Here is a 25,445-nt window from a genome sequence, read left to right on the forward strand (position 1 = left end):
ACTGTTCTATGAATAAAAGGTCATTATTGCTTTCAAGGGGATTTCTTTTGTACCTGTAACAAAGCAGGAAAGTGCATGAAGGTGTCTTCTAGGTCGTCGATGAAGAAAAGGAAACTACTACTGAACTCAGCTAGAAGGTGCTGGGTGCTGTACTCCCTGGGAAGTGGTGGGTTAACAACGTAGGCCTCGCCTATGTGTGATGTTACATGGTATTTATGCTTAGTTGCAACACATGAATCTTTAATTACACATATAAACGTTAAAGGGAAATTAGTTTAGTCAAAATTCATTTTCTTCACAGAACTAGTCGAAAACAATCAAAGAAGCAGTAATTTGTTTTCACCACACAGCAGGTGGCATTATATCCTTCATTAAATCATACAGATATGACTAATATTAATCTTCGTTTGTATCATTATCCATCAAATTCAGTATCCATCACACCATCCTTAGCATACCATTTATTTTTAAATATATTTCATTAACATGTTAAGACACGAGTAAAAGCAGTGAATAGGACCTAGGCAGGGAGCGACTCTTCTCCCACCTCCCCTCCAAACAGTAGATCCCAGCACTTCTCTGAAAGATCTGCACCGATATTACAGCATTAAGGAAATTGTTAAGAAAATCTACCCTTATTTTTCATTCTGTTGCTGACTTTCAAAATCTTGCAAATAAATTCAATGTGTTGGGGAAGAGGGATCCCTTCTCTTGATTTTTTTTTAATGCTGAAAAGAGCAGTTCTGAAACCAGATGGTAATTTGCAGTTCATAGCCAGAAAAATGCATGTCCATGCCTTTATAAAGGTGTATGCCTTTATTGGTTACTCTCTTGGTCTGTCCCCTCCCTGCCTTTTCTAAGCTTCCCCCTTTATTGCCACCCATCTATTTCAACCTCTAGCTCCCATCCTGTCTGCTCAGTCCTGGATGAAACACAGCTGTTGGCAGTATGGTGTTAAATTTAATTTGTGTCTGGTAATGTAAATGCACCCAGAGGTTGAAGCAACAGGCACAAGTTTTTTATAAATCAAATTTTACATAGAGTATCATTTTTTCCCCAGACATCCTCAGAGTGCAGGAAAATCAGTATTTTATAGGCAGCACTTGAGTTGAGTTTAACCATCTCTGTTGAAAAATGTCACCATAAATTTGTCACTGAAGCAGGGTGGCATTTAAGGTGGCTACTGTGACAAAATATTTTGCATTGAGAGAGCTGCTTTTTCTGGGATTTTTAAGATTGGGAAAAAAACATTTCCCTTAACTTGTACTAAATACACGTACCTTAACCTGTAATTTAGCATGTTCTTCAGCAGCCAGCTTTGCAAATTCGGCTTTCCATAACTTAAAGAAGTGGTTACTAGCATGGCCTTGCAGCAAAACAAAATCCCAGATCTACCCCTGCATGCAGGGAAAATCTATATGCTGAGGACCTAAGAGCAGATATCTTGCTAAGAAGATGATACAAACTCTCGGCTGAGCCCTGGTAGGATAAAGGCTCCAATTTGTTTCTGTGAGCACTGTGATACTGCTTTTGTATTTCTGATAGTGGTATGTGTACACTTTTCTACGAAACCAGGAAAAATCCTACTGCAACTGCTTAAATCCAGGCCAGACTTATAAATATTTACCACAATGCATAGCGAGCTGAACTGAGGCTTCCTATGGGTGTCAGTGATGGGGTGAACGATGGGTGGCATAGCTAAGCCAATGGGTTTAGTCTCGGGATCTGGCTGTGCCACGGGTTCCTTGCGTGGAGTCAGCAAAAGCTGCAAGAGCCCTAGTGCTGGTATTGATTTTTATGAATGCTTGGCTGCAGCCAAAGGCACTGGAGAACTTGATCTCCAGTTTCCCCAAATCCCAGTTTCCCACTGGTAAATTGGGATATCCATAAGGGCTGACACCATGGGCATTCTGTAAAGCTGATCAAGTTAATCTCGTAAGCACCTTGAGACTCTGAGGCTCTGGTATGGATGCAGCTACAGAAGCATTGTTATCTTTGAGAATGCACAGCCAAAGACCAGTAAACCAATTGCATTCACCTTCAGAAAGGAGACTTTAATCTTCTCACATTAAACCTGCCCAGGCTAAACATGCTTCTATACTCCTGCTGTTAAAATATGTTGCCATAACTGTTTAGTGTAACATTTGACCTGTTTCTCTTGAATCTTCCTAGACTACAGTCAAGCCATTTGCACTTCAAGAGTTCGGGGGCTGCCTCGCATTTTCTGGGGTTCAAACGTAGCTCAGCTATAAAAACTTGCTGGAGGCTGTAAGATGGCATAAGGAGGCTGAGCAGATAGTATTTTTAAAGCCAGTTTTAGAGGGAGAAAATCATTATACTTGATTCCTTTTTCTTCGCCTTTTGGTTGTGAGCCTAAAAAATTATGGAGGTCTTCAAGGTCAGCTCTCCAAAATGGCTTAAAGACAAAGCTGCAGCAGCCATTTGCCAGTTTTCTCACTTGGCAGGTAAAGCAGAGAGTCATCAGTGCAAAATGAGATGGCCTGATTGGTATTACACTGGGGCTATATGGATTATATACATTCAAAAAGGGACAGGGAAGGAACAGACGTGTGAGGCCTGTCAGCCTTATGTACCAACTCCACCGTAAGGGACAGAGGCACTACAGCAGCTAAAAGGCACTGTGTGCTCTCCTGTCACCATACAGACCTCAGCATAGCAGACCTGCTGTGGTCCCCTAGACTTTACCATCATATATAAGTTGCCACAAAGTCTTAATACTTAAAAGTCTAATACTGTGAAAGCCTAATACTTCTCTCTGCACAGTGTGCCACATGAGGAACGGCATTATTTTTCCCAAATTCTCTCCTTCCCTTCCTAAAACACCTCTCAACTTCGTTAACACATGCCATTTAATAGGCACGTATCATTTAAGTCCTCATAAACAGCACCGTGTCTATTCAGCAACAAATAAAATAGCCAAATTAGGCTGCCTGTTAACTTTCCAGCTCTCCAAAAGGTGGCAAATTGTACCACCAGTCCCGCTAGAATTGCCAAATATGCCCATCAATTATGTTTGCACCACCAGTCTAAAGATGCTATATTCTAATCTAAGGGACAGATAAAGACACATTCTGAAATACATACTAAAGTACAGATAAATATACAAGCTGTCTCGGTGAATTAGTTACATGTGCAAATAGCTTGCTGGAAGAGCAGGCTCAGTTTGACGGTTAAAACCTGATCCAAAATCCACAGGAATCACAAAAAAAAAAAAAAATCCCCTACTTTGAACTAGGGGCTCTGAACCAGGTCTTTGGTTAATTGGAAATGGATAACACTGGATATGGCACCTGCTGGGTGGTCTTTGGTCACTAATCCACTCCAGTTGTCCACAAAGGCTTGCGACAGTTGTCACCCTTCATGCCAGGCTCAGCGGGTAGGTGAGAGATGAATGCCTTGGAAAGCCAAACCACTCACCCCCAACTCTGTTATCTTCTGGATGGGGTTGGGTCCAAGCCACAGGGGAGCATAGGTGAAGTATGCATTGCCACCGGCCATACAACACCTGCCTCCAAACAGGAAAAAGAGAATTTAGTCCCAGCACCTTCAATCTATGGATACACTGGGATGGGGGAAGGAAAAAAGTAATCTTAAAAATTCCAGGGATTTCTACTGAAATAGTACCATAAGCTAGTGGAAAAGGCTACTCAAAGAAAGCAACTTTCTCTGAGAGAAATACATGCTTTCTCAAGTGGATGGCCCCCCAGCCCTAGCACTGAAGTCCTGTAAAAAGCTCTGGGGAGGGCTTTAGTCCGTCTGCTCCAGGACAAATCCCATCGGCTTGTAGCAGAGATCCCACTTTTGTTAATACAGAAGCTGCTTTTTATTCATCCTGCCAAAGCAGCCTGGCCTGTCTGGTCCTGCAGTGAGGTCATAACTCAGGGTTGATCACATCACAGCACGTTGCCATGGCGATGCTTGAACTGTCACAAAGGATGTGCGCTATGATTTCACAGCAGATGGGCTGTGAGGGAGGAAGCCCTCATTTAAATTTTAAAAATTGCTTTAGTAATTAGCAAGAGCAATAGAAAAAAGACATTAAAAAGAAAAGAAAAATCCACAAACCGCCACTCTCAGCAAAGGTTACAGGATTCACGTGGGATCTGCAGGCCATCTGCACGGGAGGGTGGCAGAGCTGCTGCTCCGAGTTCACCCAGCTCTTGGGGTCACTGATGGGCCCAAAAAAGCCTGGAGCCTACCCAGCTGCAGAAGGCCCAGAGCAGTGGTGGGCGAGCAAACCCCCCCGTGCATCAGTGTGTTTCAAAGCACACCAGCACTCAGCCAGCACCCTTCGCAAGGGCCTGATAGGAATGGCAGAGGGCAGGCTTTATTAAAACACAAACTGCCCAATGGAAAGGGAGGTGTAGTGCCCTGGCTTTAGAAGTTTTTAGCAAGGAGCTGGCTTAGGTACTCCTATGGCCCTTTTTAACACAGCACGCGAGGAGATGAGAGTCGGATGTGTTTGCCCTCACCTCCTGAAGTGTTACCCCTCTAAGATGAGAGTGCAACCCCCTGGCCTCCTAAATCTCACAACTCAGCAGCACTGACCCACACAGTAGCCTATGCCGGCCTTGCCCTGCATCCTCAGCATCTCTGTCCCAGAGCGATAACCCAGTCCCACCTATTGCCCCTGTACTTGGGAACTGAGATCAACAGCAAACAACAGAGGTAAAGCAGAGGGCATCAGGCTTTCCAGATAGCCACAGTGCAGCCCTGCTCCTCCTTCAGGCATCTCCATCCCCGACAGAGGTGACCTTGAGGAAGCGGACCCCCGAGTCCCCATCCCCACAGCCACCATGGCTCGTGGCAGAGATGCCACATCCCCCAGGTCGCTGTAGCAGCTCTCTTCCACATCACAGCAGCTCAGCAACCTCAAGGCAGAATTAAATCTCTCTCCCCTCTGCCTGCGGCAGGCACTGCACGTGGTATTTCAGGGACCTTGGGCTGAGTCCTCATATTTAATGGGGAGAGCAGACTTCAATGCAGCATGTTCCTCGTTCGTTCGGTGACTAACTGTTGATCTCTAAGAATAAGCCAGATGGTTCCCGTGATAAGTGATCAGCTCTCCTGGAGTTTTTGAAACAGAAAAAGACAGATGCCTGCGTGCCTCTTGCCAGGACCCATCTTAAGCTCAGGCAATGAGTGCAAATGCTTAGGGAGGTTGTGTTCAGGGGATTCTCTCCATCCAGGCTTAGGAACTAATCTTCCCCATCAGCCCTGCGTCCTGAAGGGGAGGTATCTTGCCTTCTGACAGCTTTCCCCGGCTTAAGGGCACTACAAATCATAAGGTCAGCCCTTCTAATTGGATCAGATCTTGATATTTCTTTGCTCTTCTGTGCATTTATATTAGCATCTCATTTTGCAGACAGTGCATCTGATCGGTGCTCGCTATCTCAGCTTGCATTTGCACACCCTGGCAATTGAGAACACTGAGGGGAATTGACAAAGTGTTTTAGCAAAGGAGAAAGCTTGATTTGGGGACTTCTTTTGCTGGGGCAAAAAATCCCAAACCACCAGGGTTGGGGAGTGAATGGCAAACACGTGAGGCTAAAGAGCTTTCTCTCTCAGCCACCAGTCTGCAAAACATGTGCAAGCACCGCTTCCTGCCCTCAGCACAGGGATCAAGATTTCCTCAAGACAGGAAAAAAAAGTAACAACATTTACCTGCTGACTTCTTCCTAAATGGTTTTTACCTTAATTTCTACAGCTGACTGCATAGAAAGCCTAACTCCACTATGGAGCTGTCATTAAAAATCCAAGTGGGAGCAGGGGAATCACCATAGCTGTGTGGGATAAGAAGAGGGTGGAAAAGGAGTTAGGAGCAAGGTGTAAAATTAGCAATTGAAGATGAGCCTGGTTCTTCCCAAAACCAGTGCTAAGGCAGCAGCTTGGCCCAGCAGCCTAGGGCTGGTTCACCTTGCCCAGGGCAGGAAGCAAACACATCCTGAAGCTCACAGCCCACCCATTTGCTGCGGCATCCTGTAGGCAAAACTCCACTTGATCCTACACTATCAGGCCAGCGTAATAGTGAGCAACATGTAGCCATGCACTCAAAAGAAAATGTCTTTCCAGTTCTTTTATTTACATGCCTCTGTTTTGGCTTTTAATGGACGCACATTCCCTTCGAGGATATTTACACGGTCTCTTCAGAGTGAAATTTGGAGCTGCACCTCCAAGAGAGGGAATTAGGTCTGTAATGCTGACTCAGCCTGCAATTTCACAGGATTAAGCAGTCAGGAAGAAACCATTAAGCTGAAAAAGTCTGAAACGTATGTGACAAGACATGTCAGACACTCATCTCCTCTGCATAAAATAATATATATATACATATCAGTATAGAGTTCATTATCCCTGACCAAGGTATTATTTCACAGGTGAACTTGCAACTTCATCTGAGGGCTTTATGGAGCAGATGTCACTTTAAATCTAGAGAAAGTGCACAGAGGAAATGGAGAGGGCACCAGATTTAAAGCAAGCAAGTGCTCTGCCCTCACTTCCCTGGGAAATTGTCAGTGCGTGTTTGCTGTGCTTTGTAATTAGTGTGGCTTCCATTGTGTCATTAATTGAAAAGAGAGGCCTTATGCATAAGAAATTTAAAACTGCAAATTTCCTTTTTGCATCTTCTGTGAAAGCCATTTCCATTTTGTTGTTATCCTGCATCATTTGAATGTTAGATTTCTATAAATGAGGTACATACCCAGAATGAGCAAGAGTATTCACATTGCATTCATCATTGATACTTTTTTTTTTTTTGGGGGGGGGGGGGGGCGGAATGATTTCCAAAGGAATCAAGGCTTTTATAACCATAAACTCTAATCATAAACACTGTTCCCCCACCCCTCAGTAAGCTTTTGATCCTTTCAGTTAACTTCAGTTAAATTCGACAGAGTCGGAGCTAATTGACTAACCACAAGTTTCCTGAAAGACAGTGTCTGGCTAGAGGTGCCACGCAGCCTGTTGGTCCCGCTGCTCAAGATTCAAACAGAGGAGGAATTTAATGACCAAGATGAAACACATTCGCAGAACAGATCTCTGTGCTGTGTTTTACACTTCGGTGTGGGAAAATGCAAAGTCACACACAAGCACGCAGCCTTAGAGTCACCTCCACGGTCTGAGCAGCTTCTCCGGCGCTCACGAAGCTGTCCTTTGTTCATTTGGGACGGCAACAGCAACAGCTGCACTTTTAAACCCGCATCCTCCTCACCTTAAATACAGTGAATTATGCTTTCTTTTTAATTAGGACCTTTGAGCTCCTAATTTATGTGACATCATCCAGGGTTTTAGGGAAGGCAGATGAGCCTCACTGGGGGCATTGGTGCAGAGAACGCTCTGACCTCAGGTTAGCACTGTCTTAGTTACAACCTGAGCTTAAAGTCCGAAAACCCGGACCCGGCTCCAACGGATGGCCCTTTTTTGCACTTGAAAGGCAGCACCAGCTGCCCTATCGCCCAATCGATCAAAGAGCCTTTGCATTTCGCAGTGCAAAAAAAAAAATGGTAAAGAGGCCTTAAGTGTTAATTAGGACAAGAGCAAGCAGATGATTTTTTACCTGCTTTTCCATTGATCTGCCCTTTCAAGAATATGTTATATTCATAAACATAGTCGCCTTATTAAAAGACTTTGGCTTTTCTTTTATTCCAAATCATGGAAGAGGAATTTGAGACGGGAGCAGGGAAAGCATGTCCTGCGGGAAATACTCTTGCCCCCTAAAATAACTCTTTTTTTTTTTTTTTTCCCGGGCATTCAAAATTCAGAAACATTTCCAGGGCTGAACAGCCATTGAAGAGTTAAACAAAACATATTCAGTGATATTTATAAGAAAGAGGAATTTCCATTAAAAAACCCCAGACCTCTAGGGAGCAAAACCGAAGTTCAATGAGCATCAGCAAGCTCTAATGGTCATCTTCCGCGCCCCCAAGCAAGCGCGGAAAGGACGCCCATGCTTGTCCCTTCCTAACAGTTTCGATCTAGAAAGAAGTTAGCGGAAATCTCGGAGCCGGTGGCAGAAAGGAAGGAATCCATTCTGTTATCAAATACTTGCAGAGACTGTACTCACTCAGGCAGTCAAAAACACGCCTACTCAGATAAGGGTATCCCTGCAAAGAAATCTCTTGACACTGCTTTGACATATTTACGTTCTTCTGCGATTATTCAGTTGCAATAACTTAGAGCTCCTCTTCTGACACTCTAATACAAGGCAGTCCCCAGCCCTACACGGGGAAGGGAAGCAAAATGTTGCCCAACGAAGTTGCTATCCAGCTGGGCTGAGGACTGGCGCCCGGCTCTGCCCCTGCATGCCACTACGCTGGCGGTGCGGGGCAGGGCGGGAGCCGGAGCCAGTGGGGATTCAAAGCCTGCGGAGGTTTAGGTTCACCGTTAAAATATTAATTGAATGCGATCTAATCAAAGATACCGCAACGCGGCTAGCACACCCCTGAAGTTACGCTGAGATTATGCTACTCCTAAATCCTGTTAGCCTTGGCTTGTTGGAAGATCTGCTATCTAGTAGCAAGATGCAATCGGTAAACTATGTCTTTGAATTAATTCTCTGAAGTAAACAGCAAATAGCCTGAGTCCTGTCTACACCTCTTTGGAAGAAAGGCAAAGAGGCACAAGAGTTCAACGACAGTTTTACATGGGGGAAAGGATTCCTGCGATGCAGCAGAGGAGCAGAGATTGTTGCAGCCTCCCTTGGAAAAACACACCACCTTCCGCAAAGCAATAAACAACCACCGCCCGAAGCCCATCCCGGACCGGGGGGGCTTGGAGAACCTCCACCACAAGCCGAGGATGAAGAAATGCCTCCCACCTCCCCAGGTAACCTGCCCCGCTGCGGGGAGGGGGCAGCCTCACGGAAGGGCACAGCCTCACGCAGCCCCTCGCCACCCCGATACCGGGGTCCAGCCCCTGCCGCCCCTATAGCGGGGGGTCCCGTCCCCACGTCCTGCAACGAAGGTCCAGCCTCTGCCACCCCCATAAGGGGGGGCCGAGCCCACGCGGTCCCGGACCGAGGGTATCACCCTCCGGCCCCGGTACGGCGGGTCCGAACCCCGCCGGCACCGCCACCACCCGCACCGCCCGGGGTCGGGGGTCGGGGGAGGCCGCCCCAGCGCGAGCCCCGGCTCCGCCCGGAGGGTCGCGGGGTGTGCGGGGGGGGGGGGGGGAGGTGTCCGCCTGGTTCCTCCCGCGGAGCGGGACGGGGGGCACTGCGGGTACCGGCCGCCGGTGTCGCCACAGGGGCTGCGGGGCGCCCGGCAGAGCCCACGCGCGCGCCGCTCGGGGGGGGGAGGGGGGGGTACGTGGAAAATCCGCGGGGCTGAGCAGGGGGAGGAGCGGCCGGAGCCGGGCGGGGGGATGGGGGGGGGGGGGGCACGGCCCCGCTCGCAACTTTCCGCCGCGCCGAGGGACCCCGGCGGCCGCGCCGGCGGTGGTATCGTATGCAAATACGCACGCTGACGTCAGAGATCATGTGGGTGTTGGCGTAGATCCCCACCGATCGAGGGCTCTTTTTTTTTTTTTCCCCTTTTTTTCTTTTTTTCCCCCCTCTTTTTTTCCCCCTCTCTTTTTTTTTTTTTCTCTTCTTTTTTCTTTTTCCCGCGGCGGGGCCGGGGCGGCGTGTGCGTGCGTGCGCGCGTGGCGGAGCGCGCGTGTTTCCCCACGGGCCGGCGCGGCGCGGGGGCGGGGGGCGCGGGGTCCCGCGGCCGCGGGCTGCCGCGGCGGCGCGCGGAGGGGCGCGCGGAGCCCCGGTGCCGCTCCGCCCGGGACAGTCGGTGCCGCCGCCCTGGGCGCAGGTAGGAAACTTCCCAGGCGGGCCCCCCACTCCCCCAACCCCCCCACCCCCCCCAACCCCCGGGGCGCTCCCGCCCGGCCCCCCCTCCCCGGCCGCCCCCTCCCCGCACACACGCACTCGCCGGCGCTCCCGCCCCGGCCGCTCGCACCCAACTTTTCCTCCCGCAAAAAACTGTCCGGTTCCCGGGACTCCGGCGGGGGCCGGGGGGGGGGGGGGGGGCGGCGGGGGAGACCGCCGCGGGGAGGGAGCCGGGAGGGTTGTTTGGGGTGGGCTTTTAATTATTTAGGTATATTTTTAATTTTTCGCCATGCAGGCTCCCTCCCTAACCTCCCCCCCGCCCTCTTCCCCGCTCCCCGTCGCCTCCCGATCGCAAGTTTGGGTGAAGGGGGGAAGGCAGGAGGAGGAGGAGGGGGGGGGGGAGGAAAAAACATGTCTACGTTTGTCTATGTCGACATCAGCAACACAAAATATGGCGTCCGCTTTCGACAGGGCGTTACGTAGAGGCGAGCAGGGCGATTTTGTCAGTGCGGTCTTTAAAAAGGAGCCGCCGGCTTCGGGGGAGGAGGGGGTGGGGAAGGCGCCCCGGGGGTGCTGCAGGCGCGGGAGGGGCCCGGGCGCCGCCGTCACGCGTGGATCCGCGGCCGCACTTAGCAGCGGGTTCTTCTGCTTTAATTTTTTATTATTGTTATTCTTATTATTTTTCCCCCTCTGCCCTGCCCCCCCGCGAGGCCGCGGCCGTGGCGGGAGGGGCTCGCCGCCCCCTGCCCCGCCGGTGCCGGTAACCGGGCGGGCGGCAGCGAGCGGCGCCGCGCTCCATCCCTCCGCCAGCCTCCGCGGGAGCCTGTGCCTGCCCGCGGCGTTTCATTTTCCCCGGAATGGGGAGATTTAGGGAAACTCGGCCTTTGGCACGTTGCATCCACTTTTTTTTTTTTTCCTAGGAGGGGTGACTTTCCCTTTTGTTTTAGCTGGTTTCCAAAGCCATCACACAACTGTCTCCTCTTTTTCCCTTCTCTCTCTCTCTCTGGGATGAGGGTGACAGCAAAAGGCACACGTAGGCACAGGTTTTTCTCCCCTCTTTGCTAGGAATAAAACTTGGAAGTGGAGTTGGGATGTGCCCGCCTGACTTTGGGGGATCCCTCTGCCCGGCTCTTCGCCGAGCCCTTTCGTTTGCTTTGCGCCTGCGAATCCCTCCTTGGGGAGAGAGCGTGGGGAGGGGACGGGGCCCTGATTCCATCCCCCCTTGGTCTCCCCAGGCTCCCCTCCGATGGAGGCTCCCCATCCTCTCAGGGCAGGTGCTCCCCTTAAACCTCGTGTGCCTGCAAGGGCCAAGGGGAACTCGGCAAAAGTTTTGGGTCAGAAGGTGGAGAGCAGAAGGGGGAAAAGCGTCCAAAGTAAGAATGGGAGGGAAGAGGAGGCCTCTCGCTGGGTAGGAAGGTGACTTGGTGAGCGGGATTGCTGGGTGTGAGCACCTCCTGCCAGCTGGGTCCCGAGGTGGCGGTGCCAGTGCCAGGAGCAGCAGGCAAGGGTGGCAGAGCGTGTGGTGCCTTGTGAAGCTGCACCTCTGGCAGCGCCGGGGCCGCAGCATAAGGCTGTCAGCTAGGCAAAGCTGCTCTTTCCTATTTGATTGCTTGTTTTTTTGTCCCACCTTGCTTCAGGTACACAGGTGTCAAGATCCCAGTTCGGGAAGGAATTTTAGCACATCCTTTAGTAGAGCAACGATTAGTCGCAACAACCAAAGCCCTTTCCAAAATGGGACTGAGAACTGAAATGTCAAAATTCTTTTACGGCAAATGATGGTAAATCACTGCCGCGTTCTGCTTCATCATCCAGCGCACCTACAAATAATCCACATGTAGCTGGTCAATGAGTTGTCTTTTTCGTTTTTAAAGCTAAGCTTCCTGCGGAGTTTGTCCCTCCTGGCTGAGGCTGGGATAGTTGTGCAGAGGCAGGTGTGACTTGCAGGGGTCTGATGTCTCTAGCAGAAACCTCTTGTATGTAGCCTTACTGAGAAATGGCATGTGGAGTAACAGGGCTGTGTGCTGCCGTGGTTGTATTAGACTGGTAGAGGAGTAATTTTGCTGTGTAAGAGGTATCTGTGACCGAAGTACTTTGCCAGTGTAATATACTCCTGTCCCGGTGAAGCCTTTCTAATGTAGATGTGCCTTCAGTCTGTGGTATGAACTCAGCAGCTCTTTGAAACACAGAATTGCAAATTGATCTCCGGCTCAGGGAAAGCAAGGTACTGGCCAGCAATCAGGAAGAATATAAATACTAAAAAAGCCCATGCATTTTTTAAAGTTGTTGGCCGGTCCTTATTTTTCTTCAGCAGTCGTGTGTGCTTGTTTATCCCCTTCCAGGCCAAGAGCTCTCTTGTGTTCGTCCTCTCTTCTTCTATCTGTGATGAACTCAGTGCTGGAAAGCACTTACAGATGTGTGTAGCTCAGTTATCAGCCCAAAGCCCAGGTGATTGCTTACCTGTATAAAATGGCATTTTTCCTGCTTGCCCACCCCAAAACTTCTCCCAGAGTTTCATGCCACAGCACATCTCTTCCATCAGTGTTTGAAGGGCCTGCGCTCCTGCCAACTGCTTTCTCTCAAAGTACCACTTTTTTTTTTACCTTTTTACTTTAGTTACAGTCAACAATTTCTAGACAGTGCCTGTAAAGTCAATAATCCATTGTGTGAGACAGCCCGAGTCGGCAGCATCACGTTTTCATTCTTTTTTTGTTAGGGGGGAAGGTTTATTATGTTTTTATTGGAAGTCCAAAAAATAAAGCTATTATTAAATATAGCAAAGTTACTTGCTTCTTTTTACATTTTCAAACCAGTTTCAAACTGCTGCAGGCTGGGATGAGAACACAGCAGGTTTTGCTCATCCTCGTACAAGATAAAGGTCTTAATGCCAGGCATGACATCACTGTATTTGCATGTGCGACATCTTCGTGTTTTATTCCTGTTAGCTTTGCTCTAACTCGGATGATCCTCAGTGGTTTTATTTGGATTCTCTTGTGGTTGGGATTTTTTCACTGATGTCTAAATTTATCCTGTGTGTCCACTTAAGGAATGAAAACATCCACTGAAAATAAATCAAAATAGTATTTTGATTAGAATTTGTTTAGAAACGGACAGTGTCACAACTGGATTCCCTGAGATTTTCGCATGGCATGGCTGTCAGGTTGCAGTAAAGCTGCGTCTGCTTTTTGTGTGGAGAGACTGTAATTGTAGTTTTGACTTTCTTTCAAGTGTGAGGAAAATTCAGCAAGTGTTTTCTTTCCCTGAAAGTTGCTGCAAACTGAAGGTTGTAACTTGCACATCTGCATGATGGTATCTTTTTGTGTTGGAAGTAAGTAATGAACAAAAGCAGGCGTTAAAATGATCTATAAAGGCTTTAACTTAAAGCTGTTAAAGTAATTGCTGGTCTTCTGTCGGGGTGTGTTTACATGTGTCATTCAGGGGGAAATACTATTTGTGGTTTTAGTTTATTTTATCAACCCTTCGGAAATGGGCAGATCTGAAGTTTACTGGATGTCATGATATGGTTCAGTGCTCAGTTCCAGCCTCGCCATCCAGAAGCAGTTCAGAAATCACCAACCCAGCCCTCCCTCCCCAAACCCGCTGTGCCTTTGCAAGTCAGAAGTGTTGTTTTGTTGATTGTTTTGTTTTTAAAAAGATGCACTTTGGGTTGTTGCAAGAAACGCTGTGAGTTTGGATTTAAGACGATGCACTGGCAAGTTTTTCTCAGAACCATGAGACCCAAAACCTGTTTCTAAAGTGAAAACTGGGGTTTCTGTAAAATGAATTTACATAAAACGGCCAGTATTGTGAGTCTGCTGGTGCAGCTGGGAGATGCGGTCCAATTGAAGGGTAAAGGGATTTTCAGGGAGATGTGTGAAATGATTTTGTGTATTTAGCACTGAAGAACCTTAAAAAGTCTGGGTTTTATTAGTGAGCGGAGGGAGAATAGCATAGGCAAGCAGAGGAAGTTTTGGCCTTGGTAACCAGGAGAGGACTTCAAAAAAGGCCTCCTGGGGGAGTTTATTCTGGTAGCTGAGGACATGGTTTATGATGCCACATCCCCTGTGACAGAGGCAGGCTCCTGAATTTGCAGGTGAGAGGGCGCGTGCCCGCGCTGCCTGCAGCTGGCGATGCCCCGAGCGGGGCTGGCGGCGGGAAGGCGCCTGTTGGCGCTTGGCAGAGGGGAGCATTTGCCATCTGGAGGGCTGACGGAGAAGGGAGGAAGGGTCGGGAAGCAAAGGGGGAAGAAGGTGATCTGTAACGCCTCTGTGCTTAGAAATCACACATCGGGGAGTGGAAGGGGGGTGGAGGGGTGGGTGTTCAGCAAGTTTTGACAACCTTTTGTAAATTGGCCCAGTGCGCGGGGTACGTGCCGGGTGGTGAAAGCAGGGCACGTGTGAGGAGTTCAGTGTCACTCCAGCAATGAGCCTCACCAGCTACATCTACAGTTTATCCTCTCCAGGTTGTGGCCCCCAGACAGACTATCCAGCGGGGACCTGATGTAGCAAAGTGAAGGCTGCTCACCACTGGTTTGCCTCTCAGATTAACTTTTGCAGACATTTTGGGGGGAATTTGCAGGTGCCCACCCACCCACTCCACCCAAGACTAAAGGTTAAGCAGGGCCATGGTCCAGGCTCACCCTTGGGCTCAGTTGCCATTTATACTGTTCACAAGCTCTGAAGAGATGTAGGTCTTTTCCATATTGTGCTGCTCTTCATCTTGCAGCTGAGGGAAGCCCACTGGCTGCACACCCTCGGGGCTCTGGCTTGAAGGGCAGCCCCAGTGTCCACAGGATCTTAGAATGATTTAGGTTGGAAGGACCTTTAAAGATCATCTAGTCCAAACGTCTTGCTATGGGCAGGGACATCTTTCTCTAGATCAGGTTGCTCAAAGCCTCATTCAGCCTCACCTTGAATGCTGCCGATGATGGGGCATCCACAACTTCACTGGGCAACCTGTTCCCATGTCTCACCACCCTCATAAGAAATGTATTCCTTACGTCCAATCTAAACCTACCCTCTTTCAGTTTAAAACCGTTGCCCCTTGTCCCATTACTGCAGGCCTTGGTAAAAAGTGAGCATGTATATATTTCAGACTACTTAATATCTCATTACCCAGGATACACAGACCCTAGGAGTGCACGAGCGCTTTGGTGGGGTCAGCATCCCACAACCATGCCAAGAACTTGCTCCATGGGTGAATTTGCTGGTTGTGGGTTTATCCTCCCAACCCTGCACGATGAGTTTGATAAGCAGCATTAGCAAAAAATGCTGTTTTTGCTGGTGTAACAGCCTTTTTGCTTGTGGGTTTTGGCAGCACAGCTATATTAGTGACACGTCCTGCCCTGGGCTGACTCAACTGTGTGGTAAGCGTTAGTGGTGCAGACCTGACATGAGATGTTCCCATGCAGAGATGTCTGCTGTTTGTGCTTGTTCAGCTCTCAATGTCTGCACATCAATGCTCCTCTCTGGGAAACCCTTTTTACTGCTTGAGTTAAGCCCAAGTTAAACCCAGTCCTCCCTGCAGGAGCAGATGTTGGAGGCTCTGGGCCATAAGAGCGGGCACATCCTGGCCCAAACACAAGTGGCTCTGTGCCAGTTGTGGAGTTCCCTCCAGATCGGTGTTACCTGACCACGGCATAGTTTGGTTCACTTGGGAGACTCCTCCACAGCCTCAAATTGATCTTCTGTCCTGGAAAAATGTGGCAAAGCTGAAAACCAGTGTTATTTCCCTTGTACTACACCACTCGCTGTCCCCTTCCTTCGCTGTGGCTTTGCATGGAAACAATCTTGGCAAGAAGCAACCCTCTGCTTCACTTCCTCCTTTCTTAAGTGAGATAGATATAGATTTAATTTTTTTAGTATTATTTTTTAACTTGCAGCATTTTGGTGATGTGATTTACAGTGTGATCCCAGCTGGCATCAATGGAGGGGACGGTTAACTTCACGTGAGTGGTGGGAGGCGTGGGTTGGGAACTTCTTGCATTGGTTTCTGTGCCCCATCATGGGCCTGAAATCTTAGTTTTCCTTTCCTCTTTTTCTCCCATATCCTGACCTTATTTCCCCTCTTAACTACTAAATACTTTTTTAAACTTGCAACCTCAAATTACCTGTAGCTTTTGGCTTTTCTTTTGTTCTTGTTAATTGTCTGTTGTTCCCACAATTTTCTAGGAAGTGTTGAAACTGTGTATTTGACTCGCTGTAGCTTAAAACAAAAAAAAACAAATGGAAGGAGATTTTCTCGCTTGTTTTGAGTCAGTGATGATAGCTAAGGAAGCCTCAAGTGCAGGGTTATTTAACCTCTTGTCCAGTCTTGTGGGCGAAGGAAGAAGTCCTGTGAGCAAACCTATATAGGGAAAAGTGTGTTTTCCTTTCTTTTTAAGCAGGATCTTGTTGTTTGTGGTTTATTTTACTTAGCACCCAAAAAAAAGCAGGTTCTGAGCTGCTGCTAAAGGCACCCTCGGAGGAGTTTGATAAAATAGCAATATTTCTTGAGAACCCTGTGCCCCTTTCCTTGCCTCCAGTGTATGTGTTCCTTTTTCTCACTCTCCAAGCTTTGGACAATTTTTTGTATCTCTAAACCTAATTTCATGCTTACTAGTTTCAGTTACTTTATGTTACACTTCACTCAGATAGCAGAAGTTGGAAAATCCTTGTTCTTTTTTAAAATCTTATTTGCAAGAAGAAAATCCAAGAGTAAACAGTTTGAGGTAGTAAGTTTTGTTGGATTTCAAAGAGTGCCGGGACAGGGGCCCTGGGAAGCGATGAGGGGAGGTTTTCCATCCTCTGCTGCCGGGGGAAGCCGGTACGAAGCAGACAGCGCCGGCATCTCTGAGCTTTGCTGCCAGGCTGGTGGAGCGCTGCTGATTCACTCTCGCATGAAATAAAGGAAAGTCCTGACGGTTCTGGCCTGAAGTATTTTTGAGGAGATGCTTTCCCCACCCCTCTTCCCGCCTCCCACCTCTAAAGCAAGTATGTTTTGTTGTGGTTTGTTTTTTTTTCCAGCATCCTCTTCAGCACAAACTGTCAGGCACCACAGGGAGTTTTTCCTTGTCTTTTGTCTCTCCAGAAACTGATTTATTTAAATGATATGCTGGGAGCACACTGCTGTTGCAGGATTCAGTGCTTGTTGTCTTCTGGGCTTCAGTACAGTTTCCTTGAAAATTGTGGAAGATGGGATTATCCCAGAGGATTGTGGTCCCCCCTGAAGCTGAGTAAACACCCTGCATTTTTCTAAGGAGGTTCCCCTTCCTGGTCTTCTGGGAAGAGTGGTGCTGGGTCGGACCTACTTATTTCCGTGTGATTGAGAGGTGAGGAAGTTGTTTGAATGCTCGGCTCCCCCCGGTGAGAGCGCTCGGTCGCCTGGCTGGGCGTCCACACGGCTGTCGCCGCTCCCACCTGTGGTGAGACAACTGCTGCACCAACTCTCATTTTGCTTAGCCAAAGGTGGTTACAGTTTCTTCTATCACTCATTTATTTCCTTGCCACCATCAGGCACCCTCATGGCATCTCTTGCAGCTGTCACGTTTATGATGCTACTTTTCATCACCGTCATGTAATGCTTGGTGCCAGGAGGAATCGTGACCTCGTGGTTGCAGATTTTTGGGATCTGTTCCTTAGTCTCTAAGGACTGGGCAGCCAATTTTATTTGAGAGCCAGAGGCCTTTTACCTGGGCTTTAACCTAAGGCACAGGTCTCCCCAACCTGTTCTCAGGCACAAGCATCTTGCAAGGAAGGCGCCAGCTCCACTGTGCTACTGTTTTGAGGGTTAGGTTTAATTTTCTTTGAGAAGCCAGGAGTGATAAGATGCTGACAAAGCCTTCTGTGGGGTTTTTGCACCAGGGAAAGTACCTGGGGATGCTGCGTGGCAGAGTGCTGTGCCAGCTGTGCCAGGCGGCTGGCTGCAGGGTCTGGTCACCACTGAGGACCTGCAGGATTTTGCCCAACTGCTGCAGGTAGGACGTTTCCAGGTACAAATGGTGGTGAGTAAATTCAGAGGAAACTGCTGCCTTAGGAAGCCTTTACTTCCCTCTGTCTGTCTGGGATCCTCCAGCATAAGGGAGGAATAGGCTCCGTGTGTGTTTTGAAGCAATTGGAGTGCCAAGGAAGAACAATGTGTGTGGAGGGAACTGTTTTCTTAACTGCTCTTAACTTGGCATCTTCTCTTTCTTTGGCGTTAGAGCATCCTCTTAATTTTGCTGTTGCTAAAACAGTTTTTTCAGGACCTCCGCCACCTCTGCATATCTGCCGGCATCTCGTCTGTGTGCCTTGTGGTTATGTCAGGGGAATAGAAGTGGTTTGGGAAGTATTGCTCAAGGTGAACACAAGTTTCAAAATCCACAGTTAATCAGATACAGGAAAAAAATTGTTAGCTCTCTGAAGTATTTTGCTCTCAAGTCTAAATGTACCTGAAATACATTAAATTCTCTTTGTTTGTCCTGTTATCCTGTATCTTAGCCTTTGTAAGTACCTTATTTTCATGTTTTTCCTTATTTTTACATGTTTACCCTCTGTGCATGTGTCCAAGCCAGGAGAGGAGTGTCACAAGATATTACTTAGGCTGAAAAGAACTCGTATATAGGGATGATCTTAGCTCCGGCCCCATCTTCTCCAGCAGCAGATCAGAGTGCCGAGTTGGTGGATTTAAAATTAATCTCCTGAAATCTGAACTCCTTTTGCTCTGGCCTTGCTTCTGGGCGAGCAGCAGATGGTCTCATTCTCCCCTCAAAGCACTTGAGAGTGGGTGCTTTCAGCCTCAGGGTCTGCAGCTCTGGGGTGCAGGGAGTGACCAGGCACCAGCACGTGCCTTGCCAGCTGGCACCAATTCCCTGCTGACCCCTCTGCACCTCTCCCACAAAATTTATAGGGCACTTAAATATGCTTTTTATAAAAAAACAAAAAAAGCCACAAACCCCTGTCTGCACCCTGTCCCCAGTTTAGGCCGAAGTGTATTGTTGACAGCACATTTTGCATTTTTTATTTCTTTGCAGCACCCTCTTTCTTCCCCTCTTTCCCCACCTGGCTGTTCCCACCCTGCCATCTCTTCAGAGGGGTCCATCCACATCCTGGCAGGGAGCCTGCGGTAGGGTGCTCGCAGGACAGGGAATGCTCCTTTCAGTCCTTAGGGAAAGAGCTTTTGTCGTGCTTGATGGAGTTAGGGACCTGCTTTGAAATGTGCTATTAAATGCAAAGCACCCCTGAAAAGATACATTGTGAGGAGGATATTGGATATTTAGCATTAGCACTGCTGCATCCCAAAATTGATGGTGATGTGGTAGACATCATGGTACTGTACAGCAAAGGATTTGTGGCTGTTTGCAGGCTGCTTTACTTACAGAAGGTAGCAGGCAGTAAGAGGGGATGGGAATTGCCACCCAGTCTCTGCCATGCATCAAACTTTTCTTTGGGATGTTTTACATGCAACAGTGTGAGGTGTAGTTTGCTGCATTTTGGACACAGTTTATTTGCACAGGAAAGCTGAATTCATACCTGACCCTCCTCTCTGTATCAATTTTTGCAGCCAAGGTTGGAATTTGATCATATTTTCCTGTTAGCTTCCTTGGACGTGGTGCATCCTTTCCTGTTTGCCTCAGTGGCACAAGCAGTACCTCGCCGTAGGTGCAGTTCTCACAGGACTGCTCAGACTGGCTTGTGTTTTCATCTAATATGCCTTTGTTTTTTAGTTTTTTAATCTCCCTATATTTTGTTCATGCCTGTGTAGATGGGGGTCTTATTTGTTCCTTCTTGCTCTCGTCCTGATCTTTTTACTGAATCTCAGGGCAGAGACTGCTACCATGGGTCGCAAGGTTGCTGTCACATTGGGTTTGGTTTGTGCATCTAGGCACTGCCATAGCATCCTCGAGAAGAGCTCCTGGCTGTGAGACCCTTCTTGTGCTCAGATTCATGACTGCTGATCTGCACAGCAGTGGAGAAAGACTGTGATTTACCATCCTTTATTACTCATCTTTTGCAACGTACAGATACTCACTTTAAAACACTCTTCACCTTTCTCTGTGGCCGCTTGGCTTGGTTGGGGTTGCAGCTTGATTCATTTTTGGCTAGCACATGAATGGCCCTTGTCCCTTTGCTATGTTTTAAAATCAGTGAAAAATAAGCACTCAGAAAGTTAGAAACAGCAAGCTTAACACACACTTAGTACTGAAACTTTTACAATGTAGCTAGAGGGGGAGGCAAAATATAAAGAATCTTGTTATTTTACTTTTTTTTTTAATTAAACAGACAACTAATAGGAAGCTGGTTAAGAAACATTTGAAGTTGGGTAGGCTTTTTTGGTCATTAAACTTTTTTTTTTTTACTTGGCTGGGGTTTTAAAATACCTGGTTTTAAATTATGTAAAATAGATGGTATGAGGGTGAGGAACAGCCCAGTGCACATGTGGGTTTGGCAGGGTTCTTCATACGTGAAGTTTCGTCCTTAATGTGATTTAAATAGTTCAAGGTATTAAAGTCTTTAAATCAAGGTTTAATACTGACTTTAAGATGCTTTCTACTTAAAGCATGAAGGAATGTTACATACTATGGGTTTTAAAAGGAAGCACTATATATTCATTGCTAATTATATACTTCATTAAGTCCCAGTAGTAATTTTTTTTCCAAGGCATGTTTGGCAATGATAGTTTTTAATCAAATTACAGAATAAAACAATTACTTGGAATTTAACATGATAGTTATTTTAGAGGTCTTAATACAGTAAGGACCTGTTAAGGTCACCTTTGATCTGTGTTGAAAGTAGGCAGGCAGAATCTTGTCTGAAGGCAAGCTAAGCCAAGGACCAGGTTTGTTAAAAACTGTTAGAAAACATCCCAGGAGGTGCTTGTCTGGATCATCCCAGAAGGTGCTTGTCGGGAAGCCCATTGTTCAGGTGCGAGTAGGTGTTGATAGGGAAGTTTTTTGTCTTTTCAGTGAGTACCTGCAGATAGATTAGGCAAATCCTAGTTAATTATTTAACAAAAGGCCCAACACTGCAGTTGCCTTTGACTCCTGCACTACTTAACAGCTCTGGTTTGGAGGGTGGAATTAAGACTATAACTTTGAAATTAAGCTTTTCTTTTCCTTTGCTTCTTCCCAATGAATTCAAGACTCTTGACAGCCAGCTTTGAGCATTACATCCCAAACAGATGAAGTGCAAACTTTTCCACTCTGTGCTAAGGACACTTAAGTAAAAGGGAGCTATTCAGATTGCATCCAGACTCCACTCAGTTCATGGACTTGCTTCTGAAGAAGATGGGTCTGTGCTGTCTCTGTCCACCTGTGGTTCTTCAGGGAGTCTCTCTGCTACCAGTCCTCGCTTTTTGTGCAGACTCCTGTCAGATGTCAAGCAGAAAAAGCTTCACCTGGGACAAGCCAAGTGTGATGTGAGCTGAAATCCAGGAGACCGATTATTCCTGGGAGCAGCAGGACCGACACAGACCGTTTTCCAGTGTGTTTGACTGGTGAAAATGAATTCCTGGCTGCACTGGGAGAGGGGTCGGATTAACCCTTCATCCTCTCCCCTTCATGGCACCAGTGATGGGGATCTCTCCTCCACACCCTGTCTGTTTTCATGAGACCAGTAGAATGTTACTGTCTTTGAGATTTTCACCTCTATCAAATGTGACAGACATTAGCCATCAAGATTAAAAAAAAGTACCACTGGGATTGATAAACCCACGTACACACAAACGTGGAAGCAGCCAGAAAACAGCCTCACAAATCCTTTAAACCAGCAGGGGTAAAAAGAAGGAAATAGAGTTTGGCAGTATCCAATCTTTTACCCAGTTCTTCTTGTCATCCCCTTTTCATTTTGCCCCTGCCCGGGCTGTCGGGCTGGGGTTGCTCCCAGCAGCCTGGCTGGCAGGCAGCAGCCGCGTGGTGCCTTTCCTCCGTAAAGCTCCCAGCAAGTGGAGTAACCAAAGAGTGACAGCTGAGGGACGCTTCGTACTTTCCTGGCTGCAAATGTATAGACAAGGCGATGTCACCTCAGAGGTATGAAAGAGTAAGTCCAGCAAAAATGCCTTTTCACCGGAGTCCTCGCTGCATGCAAGGCTGGAATCACAGGAGCTGTTCTTTGAAGTCAGCTGCCTAATCGTATTGTGAATTTGACTTCAAACAAGCAGCGGAAACCTTTAAAAGGCCCAAATGCCTGCTCTTTTTATTGGCATTTTTACATACGTACAACTACAGGGTGCACACACGCATTGCGCAGTCCAGCCTGGGTAAGTGTGTGGGACAGTGCACTTGTGTTTACATAAGGCGCTGCACTGAGGCCTTTTCACTCCCGCGGATCTGCTTGGAACATCAGGATGGTCGGGTCAGACCCTTTGCAGCAGTCTCCATCCCTGCTGGGTGACAGTAGCGGGGCAGGCAGGGTGCGGTTCTGCTGGAGGTCTTGTGATCAGCTCCCGCATCTTACCATGATAAGAAGAATTGGATAAAAGTATCATTTCGTTCCTTCGCATTATCACATTGTAGGGAATGGGCAAACACTGCTGTTCTCGTCTTGCCTTTACCTCTGAGATCACCAGCAGCTGCTTCATTAACTATTAATGGCCTGCTCATTAATGCTGTAAAAGGCTAGGACCAATCTTGCAAATTTTCTGGACTCTTCCCCTGAAATATTTATGACTTGCTCACTGTGCAAAAGGGCAAGAGCAACAGCAGAGAACATGCCTCCAAGTTTTGTTTAGCATTATTAAAGAGCTCATGAATATGAAGAAGCTGGCAGCTTCTCTCTTTTTTTTTTTTTATTCGCTTACACTACACATCAGTGGGGTCGAATGGGCTGGTGGTTAGCTGGAGCATCAGTGGCTCAGCTGGTCCCTTGGTGAGTTGTTACTCCAGGAAAACCCCTGTAACACATGAGATTCATAACCAGACTAACCTGGTCTAACGTCTGGTCTTCTGTCTTCTTAGCACAGTCTTGACTGCTTTACTGATGATCTGTAGTTCCTGTAGTGCTTTCCTTTGCATGGTGTTCTACAAGTGCCAAGGTGTAAATGATACCTCCAGGGAATGTTTTATTATTCTTGTTTAACAGATGGGGAAACCAAGGCACAAAAGTTGAATGATTTGCCGAGCAATGGGAAGCCAGTAGAGGATGGAAATGGGTTGCACGAAACTGTAATGCTACTTTTGATTAAAGTCTGGTTAGTGTGAAAGAGGGGGCCACTCACCAAGCCTCATCTGAAGCCATTGCTACAAGTTGTTCCCATCCCATCCCAATCAGAGCTCCTACATGATTGCAGAGAGGAGCACTGAGTAGTGCATCCCCTAGGAAGGTGCCAGTTGTTTTAGCTTCCTCTGGTACCAAGAAGCAGCAAGGAAACTATTTTCACCCTCCATCCAGATTTTGGAGATAAAATTTTGTTCTTCCCATCACTTACATCTACCAGCAATAAAGAGTCTGTCCACTAAATCCCAGCTGCAGCTTGGCGGGTGGTGCGCCACGCAGATTAAAATCTATATTTCTTTGCCATCTGCAGAGCAAACACTAGTGTAAATACATGTGGGAGGCTTTTTTTTTTATATATAAAGTAGGGAGATAGGCTTTAAAGACAACAGGTATGTCTCCAGGATTGAGGACCGATCTGTACAAAGTTTAACGTCTTTTCCATCTGCAGCTGGCCTTTAGGGTAAAAAGGCTCCTATGTGTTTGGAAGATGCAGGGTGGAACGACCAACCTTTAATGCTGTTCTAGCTTCTGGACCTGCAGATAGTGCCAGAGTGGAGCCAGACAGCAAAATAGATCCATATCAGGAGCATTTCCTGGTACAACTTCCTCATTATTATTTCTCACAGTGTGTGAATATTTTATCCCACATGATATCAAATTACAAGGGATGCTTGGTTTCTCTCCTGGAGCCATTCCTTTTAGTTGATGGAGTGAAGTTGTGGTGGATCCAGGGTAGAAGTTCAAAGTTCCATCCTTCAGCGAAGTGGTGTTTAAGGGTTTATCTTAACACCTTAACTTTATACTGCTACAAAGTGTAGACTCTACTCAGATATCCTGGTGGTAGCCACAACTTAGTGGTAGAACATGGTCATATTGTGCCCCATATGACCGCAGCAGGTCCTGGTGGGACTCCACTGTCACATTGATCTCCACAAATATCCTGGCAGCGTGCTGAATGCCATCTGATCTTGCCCTCAAAACTAGTGTAAGTGTCTCTGGGCATCATGGTTTAACCCCAGTCGGCAACTAAGCATCACGCAGCTGCTCATTCACCCTCCCCCCCGCAGTGGGATGGGGGAGAGAATTGGAAGAAAAAGAAGTAAAACCTGTGGGTTGAGATAAAAACACTTTAATAGGACAGCAAAGGAAAACAATAATAAAATGAGAAAATAATATACAAAGCAAGTGATGCACAATGCAGTTGCTCACCACCCGCTGACCAATGCCCAGCCCACCCTTGAGCACCAATCACCACCCCCTGGGCAACTCCCCCCAGCTTATATACTGACCATGATGTCGTATGGTATGGGATATCCCCTCGGCTGGTTTGGGTCAGCTGTACCAGCTGTGTCCCCTCCCAGCATTTCGTGCACCTGGCAGAGCATGGGAAGCTGAAAAGTCCTTGATTGGTGTAAGCACTACTTAGCAACAACTAAAATATCAGTGTGTTATCAACATTATTCTTATCCTAAATGCACACAGCACTATACCAGCTACTAGGAGGAAAATTAACTCTATCCCAGCTGAAACCAGGACACTGGGGAAGGCTTCTGGGACTCTGCTGCTACAAGAAAAGCATCCTGATCTTGAGTGAGTCCTGTCACTCTTTATTGATGCAGTTCCCCCAAAAGCTGGAAAGTGGGTAGATGCAGGAATCGAGTCCCCGTCCCTTGGCTGGTGCAGCTCTTCCGGAGACAGCTGCAGTGGAGGCTGCAGAACAGATTAACATTTTCAGTAAGTAGAAACTTACTGTATCCTGTGAAATAACTCGAAGAGGGAGGGGTTCTCTGCAGAAACATCAACTTTAGGTTCTTGGTGTCATAACTTGAGCTAACATGCTGCCGGCAGCCAGACTGATTCCAGATGTGTCTTCTGCATGCTGCTTAGCTGCGGGTTACGTTTCCAAGGAAAAAGTGTGTCTGTTCACACTCTTGGGCAGATTCCTGATTTCAGCAGTTTCGGACTGAGGACTGGACCGTGCTTTGGATGGTGCTGCAACTCATTATTCATTTTCCTTTTCTGCCAATGTACTCATGTCTTGTCAAGATGGAAATGATTGCTCACATTTATGAATAGTAGTGAAAGTCTAGCCTTTAAAGTGATGTCTTGGCATCTAAGTTATCAATGGGGTACCAGTAGTTCATTGGGACCTGTGGGTCTCCAGCATTTTTGGTAGAAAACAGCTGTTTATTAGCTTTTTCTGTGTCTGCCTTGTGTCCCCAGGTGGGTACCCAGGTTTGGAAGTATTAGCTTAAACTCTTATGTGGGTTTAGAATGATGGGTACTCCAGCCAGCAGCCACTTTGGTCCATGGTAAATTCTGACTCAGGAGAATGCTATCTAAGCCTACAATTAAGAAAGGGCAAACCCAGCCGTATAGTTCATGGGTAGAAATGGGGGAACAGGTCAGCTGGTCAAATAACATGGAGTCTGGTTGAGTCTGGGATGAAG

At 47.5% G+C, this 25,445-nt stretch overlaps 1 protein-coding gene across 5 annotated transcripts in view; it reads left to right on the top strand.

Annotated features, from left to right (window-relative positions):
• The first annotated feature begins 9,519 nt into the window (after nucleotides 1–9,519).
• ZHX2 (zinc fingers and homeoboxes 2) overlaps nucleotides 9,520–25,445 on the top strand; it is an 84,580-nt gene continuing 68,654 nt past the window's right edge. For all 5 annotated transcript variants that reach the window (XM_075085713.1, XM_075085712.1, XM_075085715.1 and 2 more), the window contains exon 1: nucleotides 9,520–9,812. The gene's annotated coding sequence lies outside the window, so the exon portion shown is untranslated. The remainder of the gene's footprint in view (nucleotides 9,813–25,445) is intronic.

This window comes from Phalacrocorax aristotelis, chromosome 2, assembly GCF_949628215.1.
Source record: "Phalacrocorax aristotelis chromosome 2, bGulAri2.1, whole genome shotgun sequence".
In the NCBI taxonomy this organism is placed as follows: domain Eukaryota; kingdom Metazoa; phylum Chordata; class Aves; order Suliformes; family Phalacrocoracidae; genus Phalacrocorax; species Phalacrocorax aristotelis.